At 34.4% G+C, this 25,319-nt stretch overlaps 1 long non-coding RNA gene across 1 annotated transcript in view; it reads left to right on the top strand.

Annotated features, from left to right (window-relative positions):
- Positions 1-24,838, top strand: part of LOC136032502 (uncharacterized) — a 30,138-nt gene extending 5,300 nt beyond the window's left edge. Inside the window, exon 2 of the long non-coding RNA XR_010618724.1 lies at positions 24,484-24,838. This is a non-coding gene — a long non-coding RNA (uncharacterized LOC136032502). The remainder of the gene's footprint in view (positions 1-24,483) is intronic.
- Positions 24,839-25,319: the final 481 nt, after the last annotated feature.

Here is a 25,319-nt window from a genome sequence, read left to right as displayed (position 1 = left end):
AACCCACAAACAAACAAATATGCATACATACAACTTATTTTTATATATCTATATATAGTTTCTTTTTTAGTTTTTTCTTTATTAGTTTTTTCTTTTCTTAGTTTTTCTGTTTTAGTTTTTCTTTTTTTTAGTTTCTTCTTTTATTAATTTGTTTTCTTTTTAGTTTTTTCTTCTTCTTTTTTGTTTTTTTCTTTTTTCGTTTTTTCTTTTTTTTTAGTTTTTCTTGTTTTTTATTTTTTTCTTTTTTTTTAATTTTTTTGTTTTTTTTAGTTTTGTAGCTTTTTTCCTTTTAGTTTTTTACCTTTTTTCTTTTTTTCTTTTTTTGTTTTTTTTTGTTTTTAGGTTTTTTCTTTTTTTTTAGTTTTTTTTTCTTTTTTAGGTTTTTTTTAATTTTTTCTTTTTTAGTTTTTCTTCTATTTTTTATTTTTTTTTTAGTTTTCTCTTTTTTAGTTTTTCTTTTTTTAGTTTTTTTTTCATTTTTAGATATTTCTTTCATTTTCCTCTTTATTTTTCAGACGTCATATGCAAACCCTCAAACATACAAAAAACAAACATGCTTTAATTTTTTTTCTTTTTTAGTTTTTTCTTTTTTTAGTTATGTAGCTTTTTTATTTTATTTTTTAGCTTTTTTTCTATTTAGTTTTTTACCTTTTTAAATTTTTTCCTTTTTTTTCTTTTTAGGTTTTTTTTTTTTTAGTTTTCTTTTTTTTAATTTTTTTGTTTTTAAGTTTTTTCTCTTTTTTTAGTTTTTTAGCTTTTTTCTTTTTTTCATTTTTAGTTTTTCTTTTTTTGTAGCTTTTTTTAACTTTTTTCCTTTTTAGTTTTTTACCTTTTTATTTTTTTTATTTTTTTCTTTTTTTTAGCTTTTTTTCTTTTTTAGTTTTTCTTTTTTTTAGTGTTTTTCTTTTTTAGTTTTTTCTTTCTTTTTTTTCTTTTTTTAGTTTTTCTCTTTTTTTAGATTTTCTTTTTTAAGTTTTTTCTTTTTTTTTCTTTTTTTGTTTTTTTTTAGTTTTGTAGGTTTTTTTAGTTTTTTTTAGCTTTTTTTTCGTTTTAGTTTTTTACCTTTTTTAATTTTTTTTTCTTTTTTTAGTTTTTTTCTTTTTAGGTTTTCTTTTTTTGTTTTTTAGCATTTTTAGTTTTTTTTTTAGTTTTTATCTTTTTTCAGTTTTATTTTTCTTCTTTATTTTTCAAACGTCATATGCAAACCCTCAACACAAAAATACATACAACTTATTTTTATTTATATAGAAGATAGTCTAACAGACAAACAACTTATTTTTATATCTATCTATCTATCTATATATATAAAAATAAGTTGTTTGTCTGTGCGTCTGTCTACTGACGTCATGTTTGTGTGTCGACTGACGTCATGTTTGTCGACTGACGTCATTATGAGGATTGAGTATTATTCTGTCATGAAGTTGTTTGTCGACTGACGTCATGTTTGTCGACTGACGAAATTACAGATCGGGACAACGGGACACAAATGAAGACCGGGACACCGGGAGACAGGGGATATAAATGACGACCGGGACACTCAAAGAAAAATTACAGACTGGAACACCGGGACACAAATAACGACCGGGACACAGGGAATATAAATAACGACCGGAACACAGGGACACAACTAAAACGGGGACACCGGGGGGGGGGCACAATGGGGATATATAAATGACGACCGGGACACAGGGAATGTTCAAGGGCAATCATTAGAATAACGAGGTATATATCTGAATACGGATTTTTTTTTCCCATGGACAATTATATGTTGCATGTTCAAGGGTCGGTAAACCTGACAATCTATTTATATGCACAGACAATGGGACAGCGAAGAATGTTGTATATTCGCAAGATATATAAGGCATTCGCAAGGTATATAAGGCTTCGACCGGGACACAGGGAATATAAATGGACACAGGGAATATAAATGACGACTGTGACACTCAAAGAGAAATTACTGACTGGGACACCGGGACACAAATGACGACCGGGACACAGAAAATATAAATGACGACCGGGAACAGGGACACAACTACAACGGGGGCACAGGGGGGATATATAAATGACGATGGGGACACAGGGAATGTTCGATTAGCAATCACCATTCGGAAGTTTTACGTAATTAAAAACATATAAATATCTATCTATATTCACAGGTGGGACACAGGGACACAATTACAATGGCGCGTAACTAATATGGCACGTAACGACTTAGGCACGCGGGGGGGGGGGCGAAGCGCCACTCCAACAGCTAGTATAATATATATATATATATATATATATATATATATATATATATATATATATATATATATATATATATATATATATATATATATATATATATATTATATATTTATACTATATATATATATAAATATATATATATATATAAATATATATATAAAAATATATATATATATATAAATAATTATATATATATATATATATATATATATATATATATATATATATATATATATATATATATATATATATATATATATATATATATATGACGTCTGAATTATTTCATCACATACCAATTCAAAAACGAATGTATTCAAGCCGAAGTAGCTCAGTTATATAACTACCTATGTTGGCGCAGTGGGTTTGACCTTAGCGTGGTAATACGGGACCCAGAGATCGAACCATGCTGCAGGAATGCACTAAAGGGCCGACACAGGGACCTTAGTAGTCAAGAAGCGTCGTTAATCGGATACAAATACAAATACAGTTGCTCAGTTGGTAAAGCGTTATGTTCCAGGTTCTAGGTCTGAGAGGTTCCAGGTTCGAACCTTGGCTTTAGCATTAATACAAAAGAAGAAAAAAAACTATAAAAGATAAAAACTACAAAAAAAAACTAAAAAGAAAATACTAAAAAAACTAAAAAAGGGTAAAAAACTAAGAACTAAAAAAGTAAAAAAAAAACGTAAAAACTACAAAAAAACTAAAAAGAAAAAAACTAAAAACTAATAAAAAAACTAAAAAAACTAAAAACTGAAAAAGAAAAAAACTAAAAGAAGGAAAAAAACTGACAAATAAAGGAGAAAAAGAAAACTAAAAAAAAAAAATAAAAAAATAAAAAAGGTAAATGTATTCAAGCCGAAGTAGCTGAGTTGGTAAAGGGTTTTGTTCCAGGTTCTAGGTCCAAGAGGTTCCAGGTTCGAACCTTGGCTTTAGCATTAATACAAAAGAAGAAAAAAAACTAAAAAGAAAAAAAAAACTAAAATAAAACTAAAAAACAGGTAAAAACTACTAAAAAAACTAAAAAAGCTAAAGAACTAAAATAAACTAAAAAAGAGGTAAAAAATTAAGCTAAAAAATAAAAAAAAACTAAAAAAAACTAAAAAAGGGTAAAAACAGCAAAAACACTAAAAGAAAAAAAAACTAAAAACTAATAAAAAAACTAAAAACTGAACAAGAAAAAAAAACTAAAAAAAGGAAAAAAACTGAAAAATAAAGGAGAAAAAGAAAACTAAAAAAAAATAAAGATAAAAAAAAAACTAAAAAAGGTAAAAACTACAAAAAAAACTAAAAAGAAAAAAGAAAAAAAAACTAAAAAGCTAGAAAAAAGGTAAATACCAAAAAAAACTGAAAAGAAAAAAAGGAAAAAAATAAAAAATTTATTTCATCATATACCAATTCAAAAACGAATGTATATACAGACCGGGACACAGGGAATTTTAAATGACGACCGGGACACTCAAAGAGAAATTGCAGACTGGGACACCGGGACACAAATGACGACTGGGACGTGTGTGTCGACTGACGTCATGTTTGTCGACTATAAATGACGACTGGGACACAGGGACACAACTACAACGGGGACGCCGGGGGGCACAGGGGGATATATAAATGACGATGGGGACACAGGGAATGTTTGATTAGCAATCACCATCAACAAAGCTCAAGGGCAATCATTAGAATAATGAGGTATAGATCTGAATACGGATTGTTTTTCCCATGGAAATTATATGTTGCATGTTCAAGAGTCGGTAAACCTGACAATCTATTTATATGTACGTAGTTAAAAACACACATATATATATATATATATATATATATATATATATATATATATATATATATATATATATATATATATATATATATATCTATCTATATTCACAAGTGGGACACAGGGACACAACTACAATGGCGCGTAACTAATATGGCGCGTAACGACTTACGCGCGCGGGTTTACAAACAAACAAACGTTTACGGTTTACAAACAAACAAACATGCATACACACAACTCGTTTTTATAAAGATAGATAGATAGATAGATACAATACAAATTAACTGCGTAAAACTTGCGAATATACAACATTCTTCACTGTCCAATTGTCGCTGCATATAAATAGATTGTCAGGTTTACCGACCCTCGAACATGCAACGTAAAATTGTCCATGGGAAAAACAATCAGTATTAAGACCCATACCACATTTTTCTAATGATTGACCTTGAGCTTTGTTGATGGTGATTGCAAATGCTAATCGAATTGGGAATTGCAATCTTTTAAATTGAAAAGGCAGATCCGTTGGATTCGTGGGAATGCGAGGAATAAGAACAGCCTCACCCTCAAAAGGCCCTGTCAAGATTGTGGCCTCTATTACGTTTTCCATTGTTTTTTTTTTACGGCAAGTCGCGTGCCATTGCAAAGCTTTGGTGGGTTGATATTTCTTAACAGTATTATTGGTACGCCTATTTTTAGTTGTAGCACGTGTGGTGGAAACCCTGAAAGATCCACGGAATTTAAAAATTCAGATGGATAATTAACCGCCTCATTTGGCTCCAAAACTGCGTCGACTGACTTGTAAAGGACTGCCTGGTCTCGAATCTTGGTCAAAACAATATTGTTGATTTCGTGGACGTCTATATTTTTGGGTGCAAGAATCGCTCTTTCACTTAGCCATTTATTATTTTTTTAATTGTTTAGAATATTCGGAAATACTTTTTCAATCAATTCATTTTTGGACGTCACTAAATTACAGAATTCAGCAGGTAGTTGTATACGTCCTGAAATTGAGTCTACTGGGAGCTTTCCGTTTCCAATTGCCAGTAATTAATCTGAAAATGTTCGACCAGAGTCATCGTTTTGCAATCGGACACGCATATTTGTAGTTAATTTCAATGTTTTTACGTGTGCCCATAAATTAGAATTTTTCCGGCAAGCATTCATTTCGTCTGCAGGGGTTGATCTAGGTATTATAGGTAATGTTTGCCTGAAATCTCCCGCAAGCTATATTAATGTGCTGCCAAAAGGTTTCAAATTCCCTCGCAAATCTTTCAAGCATTGATCCAGTGCCTCGAGCGATTTTTTGTGTGCCATTGTGCACTCGTCCCAAATAATAAGTTTGCATTGCTGCAATACTTTACCCATCCCAGATGATTTGGAAATATTGCACGTGGGAGTTTCTGAAGAATGCAAATTCAGAGGCAATTTCAAAGCGGAATGAGCAGTTCTTCCACCAGGCAGCAACATTGCGGCTATTCTGGACGACGCAATTGTTAACGCTATATCATTTTTTGATCGAATTGATGCCAGAATCAGTTTTATCACAAACGTTTTACCAGTACCTCCTGGCGCATCCAAAAAGAAAATTTCTCCAACGTTGTTATCGACACAATGCATTATCGTATCATAAATGTCTTTTTGTTCCGACGTTAACTTACGTCGACAATACGACAATAGATCACTCGTACTGTAACTTTGTTCACGATCCAATTCTACACATGTCGAAACAGCAGCGATACGGTTAGGTGAAGGCATTCCCAAATCCTGAAGAGGTTTATTTGCCATACATACGCACAAATCTTCTATAATAACTAAAGTGCAGTTAAAAATCTCTGATGTAAAATGAAAAGTCATATCTGACGTCTCTAACTGTTTTCGATGGAGTATATCTTCGGACATTTTTGACTTATATTTTTCTTATAGCTCTGTAGGAGCTGATGGAGAGCAAGTTGTTAAAATGAAGCCAAACAATGCACGAATTTGACTTGGAGTTGACGTTTCGCACGCGTCATTGATGCAGTTATCCCAGTGTTGGTCATTCTCCAATAAATTCAGAGCTTGGCATGCACTACGGTAAGTGTCATGTATAGTACCGTTTACAGTTCTCAAATACTCAAAGGATGTCGGACCGGGTACATTCACCAAAAGCAGGCGTAGAAAGAAGCATTCATGTTGATTGGGGTAGAACAGTGTAGAGTCTTCCTATCGTTGTAAGTGTCATGTATAGTACCGTTTACAGTTCTCAAATACTCAAAGGATGTCGGACCGGGTACATTCACCAAAAGCAGGCGTAGAAAGAAGCATTCATGTTGATTGGGGTAGAACGGTGTAGAGTCTTCCTATCGTTGTATCTTTGAAGATGGTAGGTTGGCCGTCGACTGACTTACCCTGTTCTCGACGTTCAAATACTTTATTTTTAGTATTCCACGTGTAATACGAAGGCACTTCAGTATACAGCAGTTCTTTTGCAAAAGAATCATTGTTGCAAAGCGAAAAGAAAGCGGTTAACTTTGTATCCGGTGGATTCAGGGCTCTTTGTTGCACGTTGGTTTCCGAGAAATAAACACGTTGACCATTCTGTAAATGTACCGCTAAGTGAACAACAGCTGGACTACCTTCATGTATCGGAAATGAAAGAATTCGCCAAACAGCTTCATTACTGCTTATGTATCTTCCAGCCTGATATTGTACGATTTCGTCGATATCTTTGATTTCGGGCTGCAAGCCAAAAACTGCCATGTCACTGCCTTTGTTGACGTATTTACATATGTATTTGATTGCCTTTACGGAGTTACAGTATTCAACGTTTATGTGTGCATTAAATGTTTTTGATAATAATGTGGAATATGGAACAACCCACTGGTTATCTACTTCGATGGTGGTACCGTTACGCTTCTTTATTATTGCTGTTTTACCGCCATCTTCAGTAGATCTTCTTGTATATTGTGGGTAACCTTCATTGCCAGTAATTGTGTTGGGTACTAAAAGTCGAGGATATTGCTTTGTGCACCTTCCTTTGGCCATGCATGGTGAATTTTCGTTCAGTGCACCGCAAGGTCCATGTATCATATTTTTTACAATAATATCATGTAACCCCTTATCGACATTTTCATCAGGTATTTCAGCCGAAATCACATCATCAATTTCGTTCGAAGTAATTTTTTTATGTAGCCGGATTAGTATATGTGCGTGTGGCAAACCTTGTTTTTGCCATTCCACTGAGTACATCCAACATCGCACTGACCCAAACACTTCAAGTTTTACTATGTAGTTTATCAGTGATTTCAACTTTTGCCGGAAGACACGGGCCGTAATGTCATGTCTATGAACCGCCGATTGTCCTTGAAGTAAAAGCTGCTGTATCTCGTCCCAAGATTGATTACATGTAAATGTAATAAATAAATCTGGACGACCATAGAGACGAACATACGCAATAGCATCTTGAGCATATTCATGCATGTGACGGGGACTGCCAGCACATGACGAAGGTAAAATTGTTAATCTTCCAACGTTTGTGGTATTACCATCATTTACAACTGCATCTCGCAAATGAATGTATTTTTCAGAGCGGAGCTTCGTCTGATTCAGGCGGATATACAGCAAACGTTCTGATTCAATTTTTGCATACATATAAACGACGTATTGGTGAAACAATTGACGCTATTTTAAAATATAATTTTCTTCATCCTGCCGAATCATTAGCCTATAGGAATAATAATACATTGCACTGCATTTCTTATTCATTTCTTTGTTAGTGGCTGGATTCATCAATTTAATATTAAAGTGATTGCCGTCGGCTCCATCCCAAAAAATGATAGGATATTGTAGGGCATCGTAGCATCGATGAGTTTCAGCAATTCTTACCAACTGAGCGTTTCGCTTATGAAGAATAATATCTCGAGGTAAAAACTGATCACCGACCATAACGATTGCTACTTCGTCGATAGTTGGAGCCTTGTATCTACGCACATGTTGGCCAGGAGGCGTTTTGTCAGCGGAAATAACAATTTTATGCGTATCAGTAGGCATCAAATCGATGGCTGTTTTGAACAGACGCACTAAATTATTATTTTCGTGGAAAAGATGTTGCAATTGGGAAACGATTGTCCTTTTAACGTTGGGAGAAATTTCGCAACGTGCATTCAATTCAGAATTTCTATCACTGATGAAGTACAATTGTAAAAATTTATGATTCTCGCCTGAGAATGGTAGAAGGGACCCTGCTCTATGATAAATTTGCCCTTTTACTTTGAAAGCAGACATAAATTGATCTGGATTTTCGATTTGGGCTCCAAACGACGTCATTTGGAAACATGAGTTATATTTTCTGATTTGTGATAAAAAACAGTTAGATTCTGACGTAGTTACATTAAGGAAAGTCTTCAATGGCTCTGGTGGTGCAGCCAATAGAGGAAGTTTAATTTTTCCTGAGGCGCAACACATTCCCATTGTTTCACCATTGAATTTCAAGGCCTTGCAATAGGGACAAATTTTAGACATAGTCCCGATTTGAACACATCTACTCAAGCTATAATCATCGACTGGGCTGTACCTGAATACCAGGCGATAACTTTCAGGTTGCTCTGATTCCTCGGCACGCTTTCTTTTCTTACTTTCTCTATCAGCAGCAAGCCTGATTTCTTGCTGTTCTTTTGATTCCTCGGCACGCCTTCTTTTTTCACTTTCTCTTTTAGCAGCAAGTCTGGTTTCATGTTTCTCTGGTAGTTCCTCGGCATGCCTTCTTTTTTCACTTTCTCTTTTAGCAGCAAGTCTGGTTCCATGTTGCTTTGGTAGTTCCTCGGCAGGCCTTCTTTTTTCACTTTCTCTTTTAGCAGCAAGTCTGGTTTCGCGTTGCTCTGGTAGTTCCTCGGCACGCTTTCTGTTCTTTCTTTCTCTATCAGCCTATTTTTGAGATCAATCTTTGAGAGATTTGCGAGGGAATTCGAAACCCTTTGCCAGCAAAATAATATTGCTTGCCCCCAAGCCCCCCCCCGCGCGTAAGTCGTTACGCGCCATTTTAGTTACGCGCCATTGTAGTTGTGCCCCTGTGTCCCACCTGTGATATATATATATATATATATATATATATATATATATATATATATATATATATATATATATATATATATATATATATATATATATATATATATATATATATATATATATATATATATATATATATATGTGTGTGTGTGTTTTTAACTACGTAAAACTTGCGAATATACAACATTCTTGGTTTTCCCATTGTCTTTGCATATACAAAGCCTTATATACTTATAATGACGTCATATGCAAACGCTCTTTTTACAAACAAACAAACATGCATACATACAACTCATTTTTGTCCTGTGGTGGTGCAGTGGATTTGACCTTAGCTTGTCAATATCGGACCCAGAGATCGAATCACGCTGCAGGAATGCACTGCAGGGCCGACGCAGGGACCTTAGTAGTCAAGAAGCGTCGTTAATTCTTAAATAATAATAATAACAACTCATTTTTATATAGATAGATAGATAGATAGATACAATACAAATTGACTGCGTAAAACTTGCGAATATACAACATTCTTCGCTGTCCCATTGTCGGTGCATATAAATAGATTGTCAGGTTTACCGACCCTCGAACATGCAAAGTACAATTGCCCATGGGAAAAACAATCTGTATTAAGATCTATACCACATTTTTCTAATGATTGCCCTTGAGGTTTGTTGATGGTTATTGAAACTGCTAATCAAATTGGGAATTGCAATCTTTGAAATTAAAAAGGCATATCCGTTGGAATCATGGGAATGCGAGGAATAAGAACAGCCTCACCCTCAAAAGGCCCTGTCAAGATTGTTGTCTCTATTACGTTTTCCATTGTTTTTTTTACGGCAAGTCGCGTGCCATTGCAAAGCTTTGGTGGGTTGATATTTCGTAACAATATTATTGGTACGCCTATTTTTAGTTGTAGCACGTGTGGTGGAAACCCTGTGAGATCCAGGGAATTTAAAAAATTCAGATGGATAATTAACCGCTTCACTTGGTTCCACAACTGTGTCGACTGACTTGTAAAGGACTGCCTGGTCTCGAATCTTGGTCAAAACAATATTGTTGATTTCGTGGACGTCTATATTTTGGGCTGCCAGAATCGCTCGTTCACTTAGCCATTTATGAGTTTTACAATTGGTTAGAATATTCGGAAATACTTTTTCAATCAATTCATTTTTGGACGTCACTTAATTACAGAATTCAGCAGGTAGTTGTATACGTCCTGAAATTGAGTCTACTGGGAGATTTCCGTTTCCAATTGCCAGCAATTGATCTGAAAATGTTTGACCAGAGTCATCGTTTTGCAATCGGACACGCATATTTGTAGTTAATTTTAATGTCTTTACGTGTGCCCATAAATTATAATTTTTCAGGGAAGCATTCATTTCGTCTGCAGGGGTTGATCTAGGTATTATAGGCAATGTTTGCCTTAAATCTCCCGCAAGCAATATTAATGTGCTGCCAAAGGGTTTAGAATTCCCTCGCAACTCTCTCAAAGATTGATCCAGAGCTTCGAGCGATTTTGTGTGCCATTGTGCACTCGTCCCAAATAATAAGTTTGCATTGCTGCAATACTTTACCCATATCAGATGATTTGGAAATATTGCACGTGGGAATTTCTGTAGAATGAAAATTCAGAGGCGATTTCAAAGCGGAATGAGCAGTTCTTCCACCGGGCAGCAACGTTGCGGCTATTCTGGACGACGCAATTGCCAACGGTATATCATTTGTTGATCTAATTGATGCCAGAATCAGTTTTATCACAAACTTGTTACCAGTACCTCCTGGCGCATCCAAAAAGAAGATTTCTCCAACGTTGTTATCGACAAAATGCATTATCGTATCATAAATGTCTTCTCGCTCCGACGTTAACTTAGAAATGTTATTTTGTACATACGACAATAGATCACTCTTGCTGTAACTTTGTTCACGATCCAATTCTAAGCATGTCGAAACAGAGCGGTACGATTAGGTGAAGGCATTCCCAAATCCTGAAGAGGTTTGTTTGCCATACATACGCACAAATCTTCAATAATAACTAAAGTGTAGTTATAAATTTCTGATGTAAAATCAAAAGTCATATCTGACGTCTCTAACCGTTTTCGATGGAGTATATCTTCGGAAATTTTCGATTTATATTTTTCCCATAACTCTGTAGGAGCTGAAGGAGAGCAAGTTTTTAGTATGATTCCAAACAATGCACGAATTTGACTTGCAGTTGACGCATCGCTCGAAAAGAAAGCAGTTAACGTTGTATCCGGTGGATTCAGGGCTCTTTGTTGCACGTTGGATTCCGAAAAATAAACACGTTGACCATTCTGTAAATGTACCGCTAAGTGAACAACAGCTGGACTTCACTCATGTATCGGAAATGAAAGAATTCGCCAAACAGCTTCATTACTGCTTATGCATCTTCCAGCCTGAAATTGTACGATTTCATCGATATCACTGATTTCGGACTGCAAGCCAAAAACTGCCATGTCACCGCCTTTGTTGAAGTATTTACATATATATTTGATTGCCTTCACGGAGTTACAGTATTCAACGTTTATGTGTGCATTAAATGTTTTTAATAATAAAGGGGAATATGGAACAACCCACTGGTTATCTACTTCGATGGTGGTACCGTTACGCTTCTTTATTATTGCTATCTTACCACCATCTTCAGTAGATCTTCTTCTATATTGTGGGTAACCATCATTGCCAGTAATTGTGTTGGGTACTAAAAGTCGAGGATATTGCTTTGTGCACCTTCCTTTGGCCATGCATGGTGATTTTTCGTTCAGTGCACCGCAAGGTCCATGTATCATATTTTTTACCACAATACCATATAAGCCCTTATCGACATTTTCATCAGGTATTTCAGCGGAAATCACATCATCAATTTCATTAGAAGTAATTTTATCATGTAGCCAGATTAGTATATGTGTGTGTGGCAATCCTTGTTTTTGCCATTCCACTGAGTACATCCAGCATCGCACTGACCCAAACACTTTAAGTTTTACTATGTAGTTTATCAGTGATTTCAACTTTTGCCGGAAGGCACGGGCCATAATGTCATGTCTATGAACCGCCGATTGTCCTTGAAGTAAAAGCTGCTCTATCTCGTCCCAAGATTGATTACATGTAAATGTAATAAATAAATCTGGACGACCATAGAGTCGAACATACGCAATAGCATCTTGAGCATATTCATACATATGACGGGGACTGCCAGCATATGACGAAGGTAAAATCGTCAATTTTCCAACGTTTGTGGTATTACCGTCATTTACAACTGCCTCTCGCAAATGAATGTATTGTTCAGAGCGGAGCTTGGTCTGATTCAGACGGATAAATAGCAAACGTTCTGATTCAATTTTTGCATACATATCAACGATGTATTGGTGAAACAATTGACGGCATTTTAAAATATAATTGTCTTCATCCTGCCGAATCATTAGTCTATAGGAATAATAATGCATTGCACTGCATTTCTTATCCCTTTGTTTGTTAGTAGATGGATCTTGCAATTTATTATTAAAGTGATAGCCGTCGGCTCCATCCCAAAAAATGATAGGATATTGTAGGGCATCGTAGCATCGATGAGTTTCAGTAATTCTTACCAACTGAGCGTTTCGCTTATGAAGAATAATATCTCGAGGTAAAAACTGATCACCGACCATAAAGATTGCCACTTCGTCGATAGTTGGAGCATTGTATCTACGCACATGTTGGCCAGGAGGGTTTGTCAGCGGAAATAACAATTTTATGCGTATCAGTAGGCATCAAATCGATGGCTGTTTTGAACAGACGCACTAAATTATTATTTTTGTGGAAAAGATGTTGCAATTGGGAAACGATAGTCCTTTCAACGCAGGGAGAAATTTCGCAACGTGCATTCAATTCAGAATTTCTATCACTGATGAATTACAGTAGTAAAAATTTATGATCCTCGCCTGAGAATGGTAGAAGGGACCCTGCTCTATGATAAATTTGCCCTTTTACTTTGAAAGTAGGCATAAATTGATCTGGATTTTCGATTTGGGCACCAAACGACATCATTTGGAAACACGAGTTATATTTTCTGATCTGTGATAAAAAACGCTTAGATTCTGACGTAGTTCCAGTAAGCAAAGTCTTCAATGGCTCTGGTGGTGCAGCCAGTAGAGGAAGTTTAACTTTTCCTGAGGCGCAACACATTCCCATTCTTTCACCATTAAATTTCAAGGCCTTGCAATAGGGACAAATTTTAGACATAGTCCCGATTTGAACACATCTACTCAAGCTATAATCATCGACTGGGCTGTACCTGAATGCCAGGCGAACATTTTCAGGTTGCTCTTGTGATTCCTCGGCACGAGACGCAAGCCTAATTTCACGCTGTTGTTGTGATTCCTCGGCACGCTTTCTTTTGGTGATTTCTCTTTGAGACACAAGCCTGTTTTCACACTGTTGTTGTGATTCCTCGGCACGCTTTCTTTTCATACTTTCTCTATTAGCCGCAAGCCTGTTTTCATGCTGTTCTTGTGATTCCTCAGCCCGCTTTCTTTTCTTACTTTCTCTATCAGCCGCGAGCCTGTTTTCATGCTGTTCTTGTGATTCCTCGGCACGCTTTCTTTTATTACTTTCTCTATCAGCCGCAAGTCTTTTGGCATAGACTTTTTGAGCAGCTTCCTCGGCTGTTGCCATTGTAGATTCTTCAGTCATTGTACAATTAAAAATTTCTCTTTGAACGATTTGCTTAAATACTTATAATGACGTCATATACAACGCCTCGTCATAAAAAACATGACGACAACTAACTTCATGACGACATACAGCTCAATCCTTATAATGACGTCAGTCGACAGACACACAAACAAACAACTTATTTATATATATATATAGATATAAGGGGGTTCGCCCCCCTTGTCAATACCGCGCTCTTTACACTTCTTTAAGACATTCCTGTCTTACACATTCCTTAAGAATGACCCCTAAATCAAAAAGGCCGTAGAATAAATAGTTGAAATTACTAAAAATGCTTTAGCGTAAAGAGCAAGATATTAAGAGGAGGTGAACCCCTTATGTGCGTAATAATTTCTGTTCGTTTTAAGTTTTAATACTGCTCCTTACTTTCAGTTGAAAAAACTTTTTCATTGTTTTTTTTTTTAAATAATGCTAGAAAATCCTGTGCTCCCTTAATGGAAATTCTCTTCCTCCATGACAAATTCCTCCATGGAAGAATCCACCCACGTAACCCCCTCCCCTCAACCCACCAACAAACAAATCCCCCTGAAAACGTCTGTACATTTCCCAATAACCATTACTATATGTTAACACTGTCAAAGTTTGTAGCTTGAAGCCCCTCCCACGGGGATTTGGAGGAGTAAGTCGTCCCCAAAGACATCTCAGAATTTTGTTCCGGTGACTTTGCTGAAGAATGAGCGTGGGAGGGGGCCTATGCTCCCTCCAATTTTTTCGGTTACTTAAGAAGAGAGAGAGAGAGAGAAAGATGGGTTTATTAATATAAATAACAAAACAAAACAATTAAATGGCCCGAAGCAAAGCTTGTTTGGGCTTACAACCCGAATACACATACAAATAAAACAATACGAAAAAGAAGAAAAAATAAAAAGAAAAGAAAGAAGAAGAAAAAAATCAATTACCCTGCATTTCAATCGAAACGGATTTACACTTCAAAAGAGATAAAACAAAAAGAAACTATAACCACTTCACCAGCATCGCCAAAATAAAAACCAACATCTTGGCTCCACTTGAGGTCCACTCAACTGTCAAAACCAAAAATATTAAGGCAAAATAGCTTTAATTCCCGCCGAAATTCAAAAAAACTATACATGTTTCTCAAAGTCGTAGGTAAACAATTCCATGCATGGGGTCCTAGATGCCGAATAGAGAATTGAGATCTACGGGTAATAGCAAGCGGACGACGAATTATATCGGACTGTCTCGTAGAATGTGTATGAATATCACTTCCTAATTCTAACATACTTTTAAAACATATTGGTAAACAATTTTGAAAATATTTATATATAAACAGGCTTCGATAAAAAATAATAAGTCCTGCTAAAGGCAAGATTTTGCATTCTATATACCTCTTTTGTACCGAGTCTTTAAAACCTACACCACATAACACTCGAAGCGCTTTATTCTGCAAAACTCGAACACGATGGAGATGAGAAGGAAATGTACTACCCCAAACATTGCAACAATATAGCAGATAAGGATGAATTAAGGAATAATATATAGTTCTTAAAATATCTCTTGGGAAAATATACTGCAACTTTCTTAAAATGCCAACATTCCTAGCGAGTTTAAGACTAATATAATCTATATGTTCTCTAAAGCTGAGACATTCATCAATTAAAACTCCTAGATATTTTGTACAATTTATTCTTAAAATACTCATATCAGCAATATTAAGTCTGTCTATCCAAGGGTAATAATTTGAGCTCCTACCATACAATAAAAAGCAAGATTTACTATAATTCAAATTTAACTTATTAAGCTTCATCCAATTTTGTACAAACTCCAGACAAGAACTAATACGACTCAACAGCTGAATTCCTGTTCGTGCAGCCACAGTTATATGAGTGTCATCCGCAATGCTAGGAACAATTACTTTTTCCCCGTCACATCCCCGTCACAGGAATAATATATAGTTCTTAAAATATCTCTTGGGAAAATATACTGCAACTTTCTTAAAATGCCAACATTCCTAGCGAGTTTAAGACTAATATAATCTATATGTTCTCTAAAGCTGAGACATTCATCAATTAAAACTCCTAGATATTTTGTACAATTTATTCTTAAAATACTCATATCAGCCATATTAAGTCTGTCTATCCAAGGGTAATAATTTGAGCTCCTACCATACAATAAAAAGCAAGATTTACTATAATTCAAATTTAACTTATTAAGCTTCATCCAATTTTGTACAAACTCCAGACAAGAACTAATACGACTCAACAGCTGAATTCCTGTTCGTGCAGCCACAGTTATATGAGTGTCATCCGCAATGCTAGGAACAATTACTTTTTCCCCGTCACATCCAATGTCAAGATCATACGAAATCATATTAAAAGCTCTACATAAATCATTTATAAAAATTAGAAATAACAGGGGACCAAGAACAGATCCTTGAGGTACTCCAAACTTAACTCTACTGACTGAAGAAACATTATCTCCTAGTTGTACATATTGAGTTCTTTCTTTTAAAAACGAGGACAGTAATTCAAGAAATGGTCCTCTAAAACCGTAATTTTCTAATTTGGCAATGAGTATAAAATGGTCAACGCAGTCAAAAGCTTTTACAATATCAAGAAAAACAGAAGCGACTTTCATACCATTATCCAACGCATCATTCACAAAAGTTGTCAAAAATAAAACAGCATGCTCAGTAGATAAACCCTTCCGAAAACCAAATTGATTTGGATTAAAAAATGATTTACTCTCCAAAAATTCAAACATTCTTTTAACTATCAATTTTTCAAACAATCTAGATGCTACTGGTAATAAAGAAATGGGCCTATCATTTCCTAGTACATTTTTATCTCCACCTTTATAGACAGGAATAACTTTTGCAATTTTAAAACAACTTGGAAACACTCCAGTCCTTAAACATTCATTAAATAAATACACTAAATGACCGGAAATAACAGGGTAAATATACTTTAAAGTTTTAACTGTTACAAAATCAGAGCCTGAAGCTCCAATTTTTAATTTTTCCAATGTTTCAGAAAGCTCAGAAGCGTTGATTGGCTTCAAATATGCTGAAACATCACTTGCATTCGATAAATATTTCTTAAAACTACCTTCATGCTCAGAAATAACTATACTTTGGACCAAATCCTTTCCCACATTAGCAAAATGACGGCATATTCTATCAGCAGTTGTACTATCATTATGTATACCGTCAGGAAATATACCATCATTATTAGGACTTACGACGGATTTTATAATTTGCCATGTTTTTCTAGGGTTACCTTCACAAGATTTAAATTTATTACGATAGTAATCAGCTTTGGCTTTACGAAGTAGTGTATTTAACTGGTTACTATAAATCTTGTATTCTGTTTTATCACTTACACTATTACTAGCCGCACACATTTTAAACAAATATCTTCTTCTAATAATAGCCTTTAAAAGAGCTCGGGTGATCCATGGTTTCTTTGGAGTTTCTCTACGACGAGTTGCATTTTTACAAATACTACAATCAATCAATAAACTATTTATAATTGAATACCAGTTTTGAAATTTAGCATTAATATCTAGTTCATCACTATTTAAAAATTCAAAATTACATTTCTCTAACATTACTTTATAAAGAATGAGCACATTATTATCAATGATCACTTTTTTAAATTTATTTTGTGAATTTGAGTTAAGCCTGGTACCTTTACTAAAAAAAATTTTGAACACTCAAAAATATCCCAAAATGGTCAGATACTTCATTTATTACTACACTTGCATTATAATAACTGACATTAGCAAAAATATTATCAATCAACGATGCTGAATTCATAGTAACCCTAGTTGGGACTGTAATCGTGGGCTTCAACCCATAACTCAGCATAATATTTAAAAACTGGCTAACTTCTGTATTAATAAACAAATTCATTAAGTCAATATTGAAATCACCACACACAATTATAGGTAAGTTTCTACTCCTAATCATGTCCAACTGTTCTTCTAGTAACATAAAAAATTCATTAATATTACTCGACGGAGGTCTATAAACAACAACCAAATAAAACACCTTGGATTTCTTGCTAACCTCTAATACCAAGCTCTCAAATACCATTTCTCTATTAACCCTTAAATCATCTCTTTCTATAACTAGCAAGTCTTTTCTAATGTAAGCACCCAGTCCACCATGCTGACGAGTCTCCCTATTCTTAAGACACAATCGATAATCACCTATTTCTAATAAACTAGAATTATGATTCTGTAACCAAGTTTCAGTTAGAGCTAATATTTGAATTCCAGAAAACATACATAGTTCATTTAAATATGTTACACTCCTTTGCAGTCTTCGACAATTCAAATGGAAAACTGTAAGAGAGTCATTATGCATCGATTCAGAAATATCAACCGGGCTAATATAGCGTACTGCTATTTTACTTTCCTCTACAACAAAATCATCAATCCCTCTACTTTCATCTATTAGCTCCAAATGAGCCAAATTAAGTGGACTATTCTCAAGTGGACGCAATCTATCAAAATCTACAACCATTTTCAAAATCATTTAAACGGTACTGGTCAAGTGAGAAAAAATCATCATAACTATCCAATATTATTCTTCTCAGTAAATCCCGGGACGAATGAAAGTTAAAAGAGCCCTTAATAACTTCCTTTAAAGGAAATATACAGAAGAGGGATAACGAAAAAACAAAAAATATTCTAAACTCCAACAAGAAAAAGAAAAAAAATGAACGGAAATGAAAACGATTATCACTATCGCTGATATTACAGAAGATCATCGATACCCCAAATACGCTGAATGGGACTAACACTAGACTGTCGCACAAAAACTCTCCCCTGATCTGACCATGCACATCGGTTTCCAAATTTATCTCTGGCAGCATTCAGTAACTCGCGCTTTTTCTTTGTGAGATTTTCAGATACAAAAATTCCACTATTTGCAAGATTCTTCTTTGCTTTGAAAACGGCGCTAGCAATGTCCTTCGAACGAAATTTCACGAGCACGGGAGCCACCTTGTCCGGTCTTTGTGTGTTACTAGAACCCAGACGGAACCGATGAACACTCACAACATCGGAATTTGCGATACTAGACAGGCCCATTTGGTCACGTATGATATGATTAATAGCTGGATTTAGATTTTGCGATGGGTTCTGTTTCACACCGTTAAATAAGAGAGAATCTAGCTTAGCTTCCTGCTCATAATCATCAACTTTCGCCTCTAGTTGAGTTACCCTGTTCTCAAGGATTTCAATAGCATGCAAGTAACTTTTGAGCTGTTTTTCAATGATGTTAAACTTTGGGCTAAATTCTATAATGATCGCATCGTGTATTTCTGAAACCATGGTCTCTGTCGGAAACTTGGCAGTACTAGCCGCTGGAGTTGACCCGGTCGATTTCAGTTTTTCGGCTATTTTCTTTTCAATTGTCTCTGATAAATTTTTCTTTGTAGCGAGCAGATCCTGCTCGGTAGCATTAACGAGATTTCGCAAATCTGCTGCACAATCAGCAGCAGTATTTGAACCCTTCAGATACTGTTTATAAACATCCGGATAATCACGTAATTCATCAAATGCAATATCTACTCCTCTTGTTTTCTTGGCTGAAGCTTCCGTTACATTATCTTTATAACTGACAAGCTGCTCAGAAGTAACTAATTGACGTTCATGTTTTTTCCCATAGCAGAAAACGTGATACTTTTTAGGCCCTTTCGAAGTGGGGACAGACTCCAGAATCCGAACTGGCCATAATGGGTAGCCTGCGAACCTAGCTAGAAAGAGATCCCCTGGTTTGTTGTGGACAGGTACATTTTGACTCATTTTGAAACTGGGATAAGGGAAGCAATCGTAAGGGAAATTTTGGAGGCTGTCTACCTTGTCCCCGCAATTTAAGGGGCAAGCCCGGCGGGTACCACGGCTCTTGCAAACAACTCACTCACCCCTCTTCTGCTTACTTTTCTCCTCCCACCCAATTAATTGTCAATTGCCAATAAATATCGGAAAGTCTATAAATATCGGATAGCCTTAATTATATATATTATACAGGTCACTGATCATGAGAATATCAATAAGAAAATCCATAGTTCCCAAGGGAATTTTCACTCAGGAGAAAAAATAATCCGCTTATTCAAATTATAATCCCTTGGTCACTGAATTAAATATTAGCTGTAGGTCAGGTAGAGACTATAATCCTTTAGTAATAGTTTATATCCAAAAAAGGTCCTCACACCATGAACTCTGAATGAACACTGAATACGCTAAATCTGATAAATACGCTAAATCTGATGAATACGCTAAATCTGATGGTGTGATCGTTAAAATTCGATGATTTTTAAGGGTGTTTCCCCTATTTTGTAAAATAAGGAAAATTTTCTCAGGCTCGTAACTATTGATGGATAAGACTAAACTTGATGAAACTTATATATTTAGAATCAGTATTAAAATGCGGTTCTTTTGATGTAACTATTGATGTCAAAAATTCTGTTTTTTAGAGTTTCAGTTAGTATTGAGCCGGGTCACTCCTTCCTACAGTTCGTGACCAGGAACTGTTGTATAGTAAGGCGCGACATCAAAACGAACAGAAATTATTAAACACTTCGTGATAACGACGTGACAAACAGTTACGTGAGAGGATCTATGCATGAAGGAATTTTTCATGGAAGAAGAGAATTTCCATGATCTACCAGTATTATTTAAAAAACAATCAGAAATTAAATAAAAAAAAGTTTGAAAGTAAGGAGCAACATTAAAACTTAAAACGAACAGAAGTTACTACGCATATGAGTAGGTTCTTCTATTCGTCAATACCTCGTTCCCTACACAAAAGTAATTTGTTCAACAAGAGCTATTTATTCTAATTAAACGGCCTTTTGATTCAGGAGTCATTCTTAAAGAATTGGAACCAAATTTGAACTTTAGCGTAAAGAACGAGGTATTGCCGAGGGGGTAAGTCCCCTTATAGTGGGTATATGAGGGGGTTTACCCTCTCGTCAATACCTCGCTCTTTACGCTAAAGTTAAAATTTTATTAAATAATGACCGATATAAACAGTAATTTGTATGTGTTATTTTTCGGCAAACCTTAGCATTTAACTTATCTTAAGCAGGTTCATAACCATGATTTTTATGTGATAATAAATCAAAAATATTGTTTGTCTTTGGCTTGTGGTTGCTATAAATAAAAAAAAAACAAGTTTTTTTTTCCAACTGAAAATGAGGAACAACATTAAAACTTAAAACGAACATAAATTATTACGTATATAAGAGGGTTAAAGATCTTTTCTTTCATTCATTCATTCATTTGAGAATTGCTCAACTTGTAATTTAAATTTCATAAAAATAGTTTCGACCTCTTTGGCCGTTCTGTTACTATGCCTTACAAAATTAGTTCCTCAGATATCCCTAATTTTAGCTAGGACAGAGAATCTTTCCATGGAGAAATTTCTCGCGGGGGAAGAGAATTTTCCATAGAGGGGGAGCTGGAATTCCCCAAATTATTTTAAAAACGATCAACAATTAAATGGAAAAACAAGTTTTTCAACCTAAAGTAAGAAGCAATTATACAACTTAAAACAAACAGAAAATTCAGAAAAAGCAGAAGCTTAAAAATTTTTGCTTTCTTTTTTAAGGCTTTTGATTAATTGTAATCTCTTGTAAAAATATATGCAGATATTTTTGCAATTACCAGTTTATTGCTCAGCAATTTAATGTAAACTTTTCCGTGCATAAGAATTTTCAATTTTTCCATATAACGATATATTCACTCTTGTGGTTGGGGGGGGGGAGGGAGCAGAGAATGATATAATTCATCAAATTCTTGGTTTCCTTTTTAAGGTTTTTGAATTGTTATAATCCCTTGTCAAAATATATGCAAATATTTTCGCAATTGCCAGCTATTTCCTCTTTAAGCAATATAATATATACTTCTCTAAAAACGGCACGCGGCAGGCTTCTATATATTGATTCTAATCGTCGCTTGTCTTTTAACCGCAGACAATTTGCTGTCTTTTCATGTTGAGTCTTTTCAAAGATATTTGATTATTAAAGCAAGTCCGATTTCTAGCAACGATATCTACTAAGCTTCAAACTTTTGTTTTTCTTATCTAAGGTTTTTGGATTCTTTTAATCCCTTGTTAAAATATATACAAATATTTTCGCAATTACCAGCCGCCGGGCCCATGCACTCGGTACGCGGAAGGCTTTTATATATGGATACTCATTGTCGCTTGTCCTCTAACCGCAGACAATTTGCTGTCTTTTCATACTGAGTCTTTTTAAAGATATTTGATTATTAAAGCATGTCCAATTTCTAAACCGATATGAACTAAGCTTCAAACTTTTGGTCTTCTTTTTTAAGGTTTTTGAATTGTTGTAATCTCTTTTTAAAATATGTACAAATAATTTTACAATTTAATGTCTTTTCATACTGAAGTCTATTCAAAGATATCTGATTATTACAGCAAGTCCTATTTCGAACAACAATTTCTACAAAGCTTCAAAATTTTGTTTTTCTTTTTTAAAGTTTTGGAATTGTTGAAATCCCTTGTTAAAATATATACAAACATTTTTGCAATTACCAGTTGTTTGCTCTTTTTCGGAATTTAATGTCTTTTCGTACTAAAGGTCTGTTCAAAGATATTTTATTATCGAAGCAAATTTTTCCAAAATTAAGGCTCTTAACGAATTGTCTCAGACTTGTGACCTATCTAGATCGTTTTTTTTTTTTATGCGAGAATATTCCAAGAACCTACCTCCTTCACTTAATAATTTATGTTCGTTTTAAATTTTAATATTACTCATTACTTTCAGTTTAAAAGAACAAGTATTTTTAAATTTCATCTTCAAACTCAGTGCTCCTTTAGTTTGGAGGAACATATTTAAATTAAGCTTACAATGTTTGCAAAATTACAATTGCGACATTTTTGGTTCAATTAAGTACCTTAATAGAGTGTAAAAATATCAAACAAAGGGAATTTCATGTTAGATGTAATAAAAACTGGGGGAAGGGGCAGCTACCGTCCTGCCCAAGCCTATAACTGCCATTGATCCTAGACAGGAGTCAACTTAAATGCATGGGTGATTAAAGCCATGGAAATAAGTTTTAAAGAAATGTGTTATTATTAACGGAGCGAACTTGGAAGAGCATCAAGGTTTTTTTTCAGAATTGTTAGAATATATGTATATATATATATATATATATATATATATATATATATATATATATATATATATATATATATATATATATATATATATACAAATTTACCTAATTACCCATTGTGCGTAGGTCATAGATTTACACTACCCAAATAAAGGATGGGAATTCAAAGTATGAGAGTAAGTTCAAGGTCAATATCAAGACCTAGACTAATATCAATTCTCATTCGGGAAATACTCGCGATGATTTTGCAATATGTTTTCAGCAATGTGGTAAGAGAGCATAAACTTCTTTATTATTGCGAAATAATTCGATGTACAGATTGAAAGATTTCATCAATTTGTACAAAAGATACTATTGATATGCTAGCCTGCATACAGGGGAAGGACGCCTTAAAGGACCAAGGAATATAATAAGAAAATTATGGATGAGGTTGTTTTTCTTTTAGAATACAATTTTTACGAAATTAATCTCATATTTTTCAACAAAACTGTCAAGACTTTTGCATTTTCACTCCCCCGCTCCCCGTCCGATTTTTTTCCATTTAAAATTAAAAATGAATTTTCAATTTCATATCAATTTTGCTTACTGGGTTTTTGAAACTAGAAGCCTTAGGGAAGGTGGGAATTGTTCCTTAAGGAAGGTGGGAATAAATTCCTTAAGGAAGGTGGGAATTGTTGGTAAGCAGATCTAGAGCGAGAGACAGACTAAGCAACAGACAGAAGAGCTGGGTTGGGATAAAGGGGCTTAACGTTGTTATCCGTTATTAATAGTAGAAGCATATTATGACTTAACTTTTTCCTTCTTTTGTTTTTGATTTATAACGAGCTTTATACAACTGGAGCTAGAAAACCGAACTGATGAAATCATTAACTGTAATAACCTTACTTTCAGAAACTAGGCCAACAAAAAGACTTACTGTAATAGATAGGAGCAAAATAGGTTATACTTAAATATTTTCTTTGAATTACAAAAAAAGAAAGGAAACAAGTGTTATTATCGCTGCTCTTCTTTTCTCATTATTATTTGCCTTCTTGGATTAAAGCTGTTTTTTCGTGAAATTTATATTTTTATATTTTTCTCTATTTTTTGGCAATTGGCTTTTTCATTTCTACATTACAATATCTGTCTCGGATAAATAATCGAGGAAGATCAGAAATCCTTCAATACAGATTCTGATGGAAATTGGAAGAGATTTACGAAACATGCTTCATGTTTATATAATTCAGCAGTTTTAGGCTTTTTTCCGAATATGGTATGTGTCCACCTTTTTAAACGATTAATGTGAATTTTTTTAAGAATTTTTAGGACTTCCATTCTCTTATAGAAAAAACTAGAACCTTAGTTTTAAATCTGAGGTATTCTACTCTAATTCCAGAAATACAGTCATTTAAAAAAATAGAATATCAACTGGATTTTTGTAAGATTTTAAAAAATTCCCCGGAATAAAACAAGAACTTAAGTTTCAATAAAACAGCGGGTGGCGTCATATGGCATCAATCCTTTCCTGTTTTGAGCTTTGATAAGGCAGCAAGCATGAGACAAAAAGGATGATTATTTATTCTAATAGCCAATATTCTCCTTTTCAGAGCAAAATGAAGCTTATAATGTTTTTGAGTATTCTTCTGTTCCTGTTTGCTTCATTTGATTCAACGTTGGCCAATCCTGAGAGACCAGGAGACAACAGCTGTAAAGCAGGAACGGCGGGCTGCGTTGCTTCTTGTCAATTGCAAAACTGTGCAACAGGATATTGTGCTAATAGACCAAATAAATCTGTAAAAAAAGTGCCAGTCTGTCGCTGCTCAAGGTGTGGCACTGGTGGTACATTTGGATAAGAGATCAAACCTAACTAAAATTTATCTGGTTGTTTCTATTTGGAAAAAATATATTATTCTTTGTATAAACGTTTTAACAAACAGTAAACGCTTTTATTACATTTATAAATTGTTTATTTTTATATAGATAAAGGAGCATAGGTACAATTTATAAAATATGCAAATGCGGAAGAAAATTCCGGATCAGGTCGATTTTGTGATGAATTGCGAGGGGGAGCTGAAGTTATATTGGGAGTTCATAAAACCTTACATTGCTAGCAAGTTCTATCACACCTTTGAAATCTTTATAAATAAGTATTCACAGAAAAATCATAAATCATCAATAAGCTTCAGCATTCATCTTCTTGGATTAGAGTTAAAAGTTTCCAAGACATTATGGATTATTGCTTCTTTTTTACTTTTATTCTGCCATTCCAACTATTTATTTCCAGCTTTTTCAACCATCTACCTTTTATCAACTGCTTTTATATTCACCTACCTTTTCAACTGCTTTTCTCAACCATCCACTTTTCAACCATCTTTTCCAGCCAAATTTTGACTGGTGCAATTCTAAAAGTATTTTGGAGTGACATTCTCAAGTACAGTCAATT

The sequence above is a fragment of the Artemia franciscana genome, chromosome 10, assembly GCF_032884065.1.
Source record: "Artemia franciscana chromosome 10, ASM3288406v1, whole genome shotgun sequence".
Classification (NCBI taxonomy): domain Eukaryota; kingdom Metazoa; phylum Arthropoda; class Branchiopoda; order Anostraca; family Artemiidae; genus Artemia; species Artemia franciscana.
Note: the sequence above shows the minus strand (reverse complement) of the source record. Positions and strands in the feature narration are given on the sequence as shown.